Source organism: Lithobates pipiens, unplaced genomic scaffold, assembly GCF_037356315.1.
Source record: "Lithobates pipiens isolate NorthernLeopardFrog02 unplaced genomic scaffold, aLitPip1_a1.2 Scaffold_8, whole genome shotgun sequence".
NCBI lineage: Eukaryota > Metazoa > Chordata > Amphibia > Anura > Ranidae > Lithobates > Lithobates pipiens.
The window spans coordinates 4,791,797-4,801,663 of NW_027507903.1; the positions used below are offsets into that span (position 1 = coordinate 4,791,797).

The following is a 9,867-nucleotide window of genomic DNA, read 5'->3' on the forward strand; positions in this document are numbered from 1 at the left end:
CTCCCAGGGGTCTTCTATATAGATAACGAGCTGAGATTAGGAGCGTTCTTCTAAAAGGGAGTTCTCCTAAACTCAGCTTGTTACCTGTATAAAAAGACACCTGTCCACAGAAGCAATCAGATGCCAATCTCTCACCACCATGGCCAAGACCAAAGAGCTGTCCAATGACGTCGGGGACAAGATTGTAGACCTACACAAGGCTGGAATGGGCTACAAAGACCATCGCCAAGCAGCTTGGTGAGAGGTGACAGTTGGAGCGATTATTTACAAATGGAAGAAACACAAAATAACTGTCAATCTTCCTCGGTCTGGGGCTCCATGGAAGATCTCATCTCGTGGAGGTTCAATGATCATGAGAACGGAGAGGAATCACCCAGAACTACACCGGAGAATCTTGTCAATGATCTCAGCTGGGACCATAGTCACCAAGAAAAGAATTGGTAACACATTACACTGTGAAGGACTGAAATCCTGCAGCCCCCGCAAGGTCCTCCTGCTCAGGAAAGTCCATGTACAGGACCGTCTGAAGTTTTCTAATCAACATCTGAATGATTCCGAGGAGAACCGGGGGAAAGTGTTGTGGTCAGAGGAGACCAAAATCGAGGTCTTTGGCATCAACTCAACTCGCCGTGTTTAGAGAAGGAGGAGAAATGCTGCCTATGACCCCAAGAACACCATCCCCCACCGTCATACATGGAGGGGGAAACATTATGCTTTGGGGGTGTTTTTCTGCTAAGGGGACAGGACAACTTCACCACATCAAAAGGGACGATGGACGGGCCATGTACCCTCAAATCTTGGGTGAGAACCTCCCTAGAGCTGCACGATTCTGGCTAAAATGAGAATCACAATTTTTTTTATGCTTAGAAGATAGATCACGATTCGCACGGCGTGACATCTTTCACATTAAAACAAAAGATTTTTTATTTATTTTTTTAAAGTCAGCACACTAACCTATCTAGGGTGCCCGTGATGTCGTCTGACCGAGGCCGACCCATCCTTCGGCTCTCGGCGCTGCCATTTGAACAAGAGAGATATAGAGAGAGAGGAGAGAGAGATAGAGAGAGATAGAGAGGAGAGAGAGATAGAGAGAGATATGGAGAGATATGGAGAGATATGGAGAGATATGGAGAGATATGGAGAGATATGGAGAGATATGGAGAGATATGGAGAGATATGGAGAGATATGGAGAGATATGGAGAGATATGGAGAGATATGGAGAGATATGGAGAGATATGGAGAGAGAGGAGAGAGAGGAGAGAGAGGAGAGAGAGGAGAGAGAGGAGAGAGAGGAGAGAGAGAGAGAGATAGAGAGAGAGATTTTTAAAGAATATTAACGCTATTTTTTATTTTAGGGTGGCCCTCCGCTTTAAGTGGTTAAACTTCCTGCATTTACACCTTGTTGAAAACTTGGCAGACTGCCTGGATTTTTTTCTTTACACAGAGGTGTATCCCTTTGAACTAAGAAGGAATGTTAGTTACAATGTTTCTTTATTAAAGCGAGGCTCCACCCTAAAGTGGAACTCCCGCTCATTGGAATCCTCCCCCCCTCCGGCGCCACAATTGGCACCTTTCAGGGGGGAGGGGGGGTGCAGGTACCTGTACAGTACAGGTATCTGCACCCACTTCCGGCGTAGATTCTGCAGAAGGTACGCCCCTTTCCGCAGAATCTACGCCCCTTTCCGAAAGTCCCCCGCTGCCTGCTGGGAAACACACGGATCCCAGAGACAGCGGGGACCATCCTTATTGCACGGCGCGACTCGCACATGCGCAGTAGGGAACCGGGAAATGAAGCCGAAAGGCTCCACTTCCTGATTCCCATACCCAAGATGGCAGCAGCAACACCCGAGAGACGATCGAGAGATCGGCTTCGGGTGCCGACATCGCGGGCGCGCTGGGCGGGTAAGTGTCATTATTTTAAAAGTCAGCAGCTGCAGTATTTGTAGCTGCTGGCTTTAAAAAAATAAATAAATAAATAAAACGGTGGAACTCCTGGCGGACTCCCGCTTTAAGTGAGCAGATAAGTCTCTCCACTTGTTATATGAAAGAATCGGCAAACTCTACAATGGAGATCATCAGAGGGGTTCAATCGAGATCGCAATTTTTTTTTAACGTTTAATTGTGCAGCTCTACCTCTTTCCCTCAGCCAGGGCATTGAAAATGGGTCACGGATAGGTATTCCAGCATGACAATGACCCAAAACACATGAACAAGGCAACAAAAGGAGCGGCTCAAGAAGAAGCACATTAATATCCTTGCATGGCCTAGCCCAGTGATGGCGAACTTCGGCACCCCAGATGTTTTGGAAACTACATTTCCCATGATGCTCATGCACTCTGCAGTGTAGTTCAGCATCATGGGGAATGTAGTTCCAAAACATCTGGGGTGCCGAGGTTCTCCATCACTGGCCTAGGCAGTCTCCAGACCTTAATCCCATAGAAAATATGTGGAGGGAGCTGATGGTTAGATTTACCAAACGTTAGCCTCAAAATCTTAATGACTTGGAGAAGATCCGCAAAGAGGAGTGGGACAAAACACCCCCCCCCCCCCCCCCCCCCCGGTGTCCAACTACAAGAAACATCTGACCTCTGATTGCCAACAAGGGTTTCACCAAGTACCAAGTCATGTTTTGCAAAGGGGTCAAATATTTGCAAATAGATTTATAGCTATTTCTGAAATGCGTTTTTTTTCTGGATATTTTGGTTGTTGTTCCGCCTCTCACGGTTAAAATACACCGACCATTCAAATTATAGACTGATCGTTTCTTTGTCAGCGGGCAAACGTACAAAATCAGTAGGGGGTCAAATACTCCCCCCCCCCCCCCCCCCACTGTATCCTAAAGCAAGTATTTTGTATATTTCACATTGAGGCTGGGTTCACATTGCAGCGGTTTATGAGAACGGATGTGATTCGCACCGCACTGCAGTGCCAATCGCATCCGATCTCTGTGCGATGCGAGTTCAGCCATACAGATAGTATGGCTGAATTCGCATCGCACCCGCCGCAAACTCGCACGGGACCCTTTTTTTGGTCCGCAGCAGAATCGGATCGCATGGGCGTTCACACCATGCGATCCGATTCCTGTCCGAGTTTGCAGATCGCACTGCGATATGCGAACTGATCTGGGGGTGTCATTAACTTTTCACTGACACTCCCAGCAGTTCGCATAGGGCAGTGTGAACTGCCGCCGGGAGGTATGCGATGCGGTGAACCCGCCGCGGATTCGCGATGTTCCCGCATCGCTGCAATGTGAACCCAGCCTTATGGGAGACCAGTACCCCCCTCCCCCCATACCTAGAATTATCTGCTCATTATTTAAGGCGGGGTGGAGGGAGACTCCAGCATACAGACCATTCATTCCGGCAGCCGGTAGGATTCTATAAAAAGAGGAAGATTAACATCCGCTGACCTCCGGTATTAATTTAGAAGATTTAAATGCGGATAGACGAGTCCCTCTCCTCCTCCCGAGCTGCATTTGCATTTTTTTTCCAACACAGCCTCCAACATCAAACAATGTAAATCTACTGAGCCCTGAGCTTCATACTAATCGGATGGAACACACCTGTTAGCTGGGCAGCTCCAGTGCAGGGACCCCCCACCACAAGACCCCCCCAAACATCCCATCCATGGACTGTCCCCCCCAAGATCTGCCACCTACTCACCAGCACACGGCACCTCCTCTCAAGCCAACATCCTGACAGCGCGCCCCGGACCACGCAAACAACGCAGAGGGCTCAAGGAGCGCAGGATGACGAGTCGCAGCATCGCATTAAAAAAGGCATTTATGGCAACATGACGATATACCGGACCATATCTGTCTGAGAAATTACCAGGGAAGTCTGCTACAGCAACTCCCGGGCCTCGAGTACCCCCAACGGGTCATGTTTTCAGGCTTTCCATTATACTGCACAGGTGATTTGATCAGTTACACTGCCTTAATAATTAAATCCGGAAAACATGACCTGCTGGGGGGTACTTGAGGACTGGAGTTGGGAAAGAAGAAGAGGGAGGAAGGGAGAGAGGAAGCGAGGGAAGGAGGAAGGAAAGGAAGGAAGGAAAGGGAAGGAAGGAAAGGAAGCGAGGGAAAGGGAGGAAGGAAGGGAAGGAAGGAAGCGAGGGAAAGGGAGGAAGGAAGGGAATGAAGAAAGGAGGGAAAGGGAGGAAGGAAGGGAGGGGAGGGAAAGGAAGGAAGGAAGGAAGGAAGGAAGGGAGGGGAGGGAAAGGAAGGAAGGAAGGAAGGGAGGGGAGGGAAAGGAAGGAAGGAAGGGAGGGGAGGGAAAGGAAGGAAGGAAGGACGGACGGACGGAAAGGAAAGGAGGGAAAGGAAGGAAGGAAGGAAGGAAGGGGAGGGAAAGGAAGGGGAGGGAAAGGAAGGAAGGAAGGAAGGAAGGAAGGAAGGGGAGGGAAAGGAAGGAAGGAAGGAAGGGGAGGGGAAGGAAGGGAGGGAGGAAGGGAGGGAGGAAGGAAGGAAGGAAGGAAGGGAGGGAGGAAGGGAAAGGAAAGGAAGGGAAGGAGGGAGGGAGGGAAAGGAAGGACAAATGGTCGGTCACAAGATCTATTCAAAACCTTCACATACTCAACCCCAGCGTTTCTCAACCGGGGTGCCATTTGGATTCCACTGAAGGTGGGACGCGCTTTGCCAGGATCAGCATCAAGTCACTGCCGTGGTCTGGGCAGCCGCCAGCACCATAACAATAAAGCTTAAGTATAAACACAAGGCGGCACTCCAGTAAAGGTCCTTGGCACCCTTTATTATATAAAATGGCAAAAAAACAAACAAACAACCAAACCAGCTTGACAGATACACTGACGCGTTTCGGCCACTCCTGGCTATACTCGTGAGCTATGACTAGCTTTAGACGTCTTTTACATAGTCTTCTTTAGTACTTCTAATTAGGGATCGACCGATTATCAGGATGGCTGATATCAGCATTCTGAAAAAAATTGGTATCGGTCACAAACAAGACCAATACTACCAATATTGGTCTCTGTGGGCCGCGGCGATCTTTTTGGGGCCCAGAAGCCTACAGACCTAGTGTGCAGGGGCGTGCGTCACACATCGTCATTATGTCTCTGCGCACTGAGCCCAACGTTCCGAGTCTGGCAGGCCTCCCTCGCCTTGCCTCAATACACTAGGATGGACACGTCACCCACAGTAAGGTGCCAGGACACTGAGGCCAGCCGGCAGCCAGCCACCCACAGCAAGGTGCCAGCCGGCAGCCAGCCACCCACAGCAAGGTGCCAGCCGGCAGCCACCCACCCACAGCAAGGTGCCAGCCGGCAGCCACCCACCCACAGCAAGGTGCCAGCCGGCAGCCACCCACCCACAGCAAGGTGCCAGCCGGCAGCCACCCACCCACAGCAAGGTGCCAGCCAGCAGCCACCCACAGCAAGGTGCCAGCCAGCAGCCACCAACCCACAGCAAGGTGCCAGCCAGCAGCCACCAACCCACAGCAAGGTGCCAGCCAGCAGCCACCCACCCACAGCAAGGTGCCAGCCAGCAGCCACCCACCCACAGCAAGGTGCAAGCTAGCAGCCACGCACAGCAAGGTGCCAGCCAGCAGCCACCCACCCACAGCAAGGTGCCAGCCAGCAGCCACAGAGAGCTTGTTCAGTTTACACCAGATTTGTGCATAAAATTGTTATTTTTTAAATATTTAAATGTACAAAATATCGGCACATAACATCGGCAGGAGAGGTGGGCGAAATATCGGTATCATATCGGCACCGAAAAAATAATATTGGTCGATCCCTACTTCTAATTACTTCTTTTTAGGGTTGCACCAATAACGATATTGGTGTCGATACAGAGTATTTCCATGAGTACTCAGGCAAGTTCTCCGATACGTGAAACCAATACCTGAATCCGATACCTTTGCAGTACGATTTGAGCTCATACAAAATGAATGGGCTTATAGTGTAAAGAATCACATGCAATTTGAACAGAAATGCTGTGTGATTCCCCAAATTGCATGCGTTTCCCCCCACTGCTCCTGTGTGAACCCAGGCTTGTCATAGTGACTTCATAGTAAAGTCATAGTGACTTCAGCCCAGGTTCACACAGGAGTGGTGAGGGAAACCACATGCGATTCAGAACAGGAATCGCACCACATTCCTTTTCAAATCGTATGCGATTCTTTACAGTGAGATATGAGCCCATTCATTTTGTATTGGCTAAAAAAATAAAATAAAAAAAAATAAAAAAAAATCGCACTGCAAAAAGGTATTGGTACTCTGTATCAGCGAGTAGTAGTACTTGACCAAAAGTATTGGTACTCATCGGCAAAAACAAAAAACAAAAACAAGAGCCACTTCTTTAGGAGTCATATCACCAGATCAATGATCTCAAATATTTTTGTCTGTGTCTTCTAATGCAAAGGGAAGTATGGGAACAAAAAAAAGAAAAAAACATTTATACACATCTAGATGGCTGCAGCAGCGATCCCATGATGCAGCTGTCTCCTGTCGGCTCCACACCGAGAACTGAGCGATCAAAGACTGCCGATAGATCCGTTCTCGGTCTTCAGTGAGCTGGTGACTGTCAATCGTCGGCTCTCTGCACACTGGAGCGCTGGGTTGGGGAGGGGCGGGAGAGGCTGGTTCAGGCTCTCAGCGATTCTGTGGGTCACAGGGGTGCGCTTAGTTCTGCGCTTCTGCGATTCAGTTTCAGCCGTCCAAGCTCTGCAGGGATCCCGACTATGTCAGGGTCTGCCCAGGATCAGAATGCACGCGCGCCAATGCCTTCCGCCTCAGATGATGTGCACTGGAGGCAGATTTAGAGTCCCAGGAAGTAGAGGGATATGGATTAATATGCCCTTACTGAAAATGGCCCCCACCCTGCAATTATCTATAAGTTCCCACTCAAAGTGGAGGAGAATCAAAATGCCCAAGACACGCAAAGCTGCATTTTCCTCAGGAAAGTTCATATAAAAGTATTTTACATTTAACTACCCGAGCAAGACTCATATTTTAGTTTATTTGCAGGTCCTTCTAAATAAGTAAATTTTTCAGAAGCATAATTGCCAACTGGAACCCCCCCGCGCGCCGTCGCCAACCGGAACCCGCGCGCCGTCGCCAACCGGAACCTGCCCACGCTCGCCAACCGGAACCCGCCCACGCTCGCCAACCGGAACCCGCCCACGCTCGCCACCGGAACCCGCCCACGCTCGCCAACCGGAACCCGCCCACGCTCGCCAACCGGAACCCGCCCACGCTCGCCAACCGGAACCCGCGCACGCTCGCCAACCGGAACCCGCGCACGCTCGCCAACCGGAACCCGCGCACGCTCGCCAACCAGAACCCACGCACGCTCGCCAACCAGAACCCACGCACGCTCGCCAACCAGAACCCACGCACGCTCGCCAACCAGAACCCACGCACGCTCGCCAACCAGAACCCACGCACGCTCGCCAACCAGAACCCACGCACGCTCGCCAACCAGAACCCACGCACGCTCGCCAACCAGAACCCACGCACGCTCGCCAACCAGAACCCACGCACGCTCGCCAACCAGAACCCACGCACGCTCGCCAACCAGAACCCACGCACGCCCGCCAACAGAACCCACGCACGCTCGCCAACCAGAACCCACGCACGCTCGCCAACCAGAACCCACGCACGCTCGCCAACCAGAACCCACGCACGCTCGCCAACCAGAACCCATGCATAGTCACCAAATCAGAACCCATCCACGCTATACATGCTCGCCAACCACCTTTGCACATTGCGAACACTTCGCTCAGTCTTGCAGAACTGTTACGATGCAATGAAAACCAGAACACTGAGACGTCTGTTTGGTGCCCAGAAGCTGAATCCAAGGTGTGTTGGCGTATTACAGACTACATGTACAACAACACAGCCTGTTAGCAGCTGGTATCATCATCTCCCTCCATATGGGCAGATCACAAGAGCAGGCTCATTATTTCGTCTGAAATCCAACACCCCGATAGTGGGCACACAAAGCACCTGTCAGGCGCCAGGGCGAGCCAGTAAGAAATCACTTACTGCCATTAGTGAATTCCCAGTTCCATCTGTCGCTGGATTTATGGTAAGCCGATTTATTTCATTAACTTTACAGAGAAGTAAAATCAACAAGCCAAAGAGAATGAAAGAACGTCACTATTTTTGCAAACATGGAAAATACTTCAAATGTTGTCCTATTTCAAGGCCACAGAGGAGACAGAAGGGAACTGGTGAAAAAAGGGGGCAGTCAGGAGGAGCACCCATCTCCGGCTTGACTGAAGGAACGCGGCGCCCAAACGCCAGGCTGCCATAATCCTGATGTGCCAATTGGTCGCTCCTTACTACAGGAAAATAAGCTGGATGATGCAAGACTTTGAAATACATTGCCGTTTATTAAGCTTTATTGAAAAGTGGCATTCTAATAACATGTTTACTGTACCGTAGCTGTGCTCTGGGGAGGGCGAGGGCAAACAACGTGGGTGATCTTGGCTGGAAGACAAAAGTTGATCTACAAGAATCCAACACCTTCGCAAGAAAGGAAACCTTATGAATTGAAGATTGCTAAAGACAGCGGATCATTTTACCTTTAGTTCATGTTGATATAACAGGCCCAGCATAGTACCAACAGCAGTGCTGGGGTTAGTACTGCACTCTGGCATCAATGCTGGGGGTTATTACGGTGTCCACCGACACCAATGCTGGGGGGTTTATTACGGTGTCCACCGACACCAATGCTGGGGGGTTATCACTGTGTCCGCCGACACCAATGCTGGGGGTTATCACGGTGTCCGCCGACACCAATGCTGGGGGTTATCACGGTGTCCGCCGACACCAATGCTGGGGGTTATCACGGTGTCCGCCGACACCAATGCTGGGGGTTATCACGGTGTCCGCCGACACCAATGCTGGGGGTTATCACGGTGTCCGCCGACACCAATGCTGGGGGTTATCACGGTGTCCGCCGACACCAATGCTGGGGGGTCATCATTGTGTCCGCCGACACCAATGCTGGGGGGTTATTATTGTGTCCGCTGACACCAATGCTGGGGCTTATTACAGTTTCCACTGACACCAATGCTGGGGCTTATTATTGCATTCAATTACATCAATGCTGGAGCTCATTGTGTTCATGACAACAATGTTGGGGCTTCTTATTGTGTCCAAAAGCAATACTGGGGGTTATTGTTGTGTCCAGTGGCATCACTGATGGGGCTAATTATTGCATCCACTGACACCAATGTTGCAGGTTAGTATTGCACTGATACCAATTCTGGAGATTATTATTGTGCCCACCAACACCAAGTACTGGGGGTTATTATTGCATCTGACAACAATATTTGGGGTAGTATCGCTTTTACTGACATCAGTGCTGGGGGTTATTATTGCATCCACTGACACCAAGTACTGGGGGTTATTATTGCATCCACTGACACCAAGTACTGGGGGTTATTATTGCATCTGACAACAATATTTGGGGTAGTATCGCTTTTACTGACGCCAATGCTGGGGGGGTTATTACTGCACTCGCCGACGCCAATGCTGGGGGGGGTTATTACTGCACTCGCCGACGCCAATGCTGGGGGGGGTTATTACTGCACTCGCCGACGCCAATGCTGGGGGGGGGGTTATTACTGCACTCGCCGACGCCAATGCTGGGGGTTATTACTGCACTCGCCGACGCCAATGCTGACACCAACGCTGGGGGTTATTACTGCACTCGCCGACACCAACGCTGGGGTTTCTGTACCCCAACTTCTTCAGTGTGCATTGCAATATACTGCAAAAAAATGCAGCAAGACCAAAATTCTGGGGTGTTGGAATATGTATGCTGTTGTGCAGCCCTGTGGAGGTGTAAGGGGCAGCCCTCTATAATCTTTAGGTTGGCCATCGCTACATTACATGCT

The 9,867-nt window shown here is 50.6% G+C and overlaps 1 protein-coding gene across 1 annotated transcript in view; it reads right to left on the minus strand.

Annotated features, from left to right (window-relative positions):
- The window catches only part of PAQR5 (progestin and adipoQ receptor family member 5), a 617,270-nt gene that overhangs the window by 217,092 nt on the left and 390,311 nt on the right, over positions 1–9,867 (minus strand). The window lies entirely within an intron of this gene.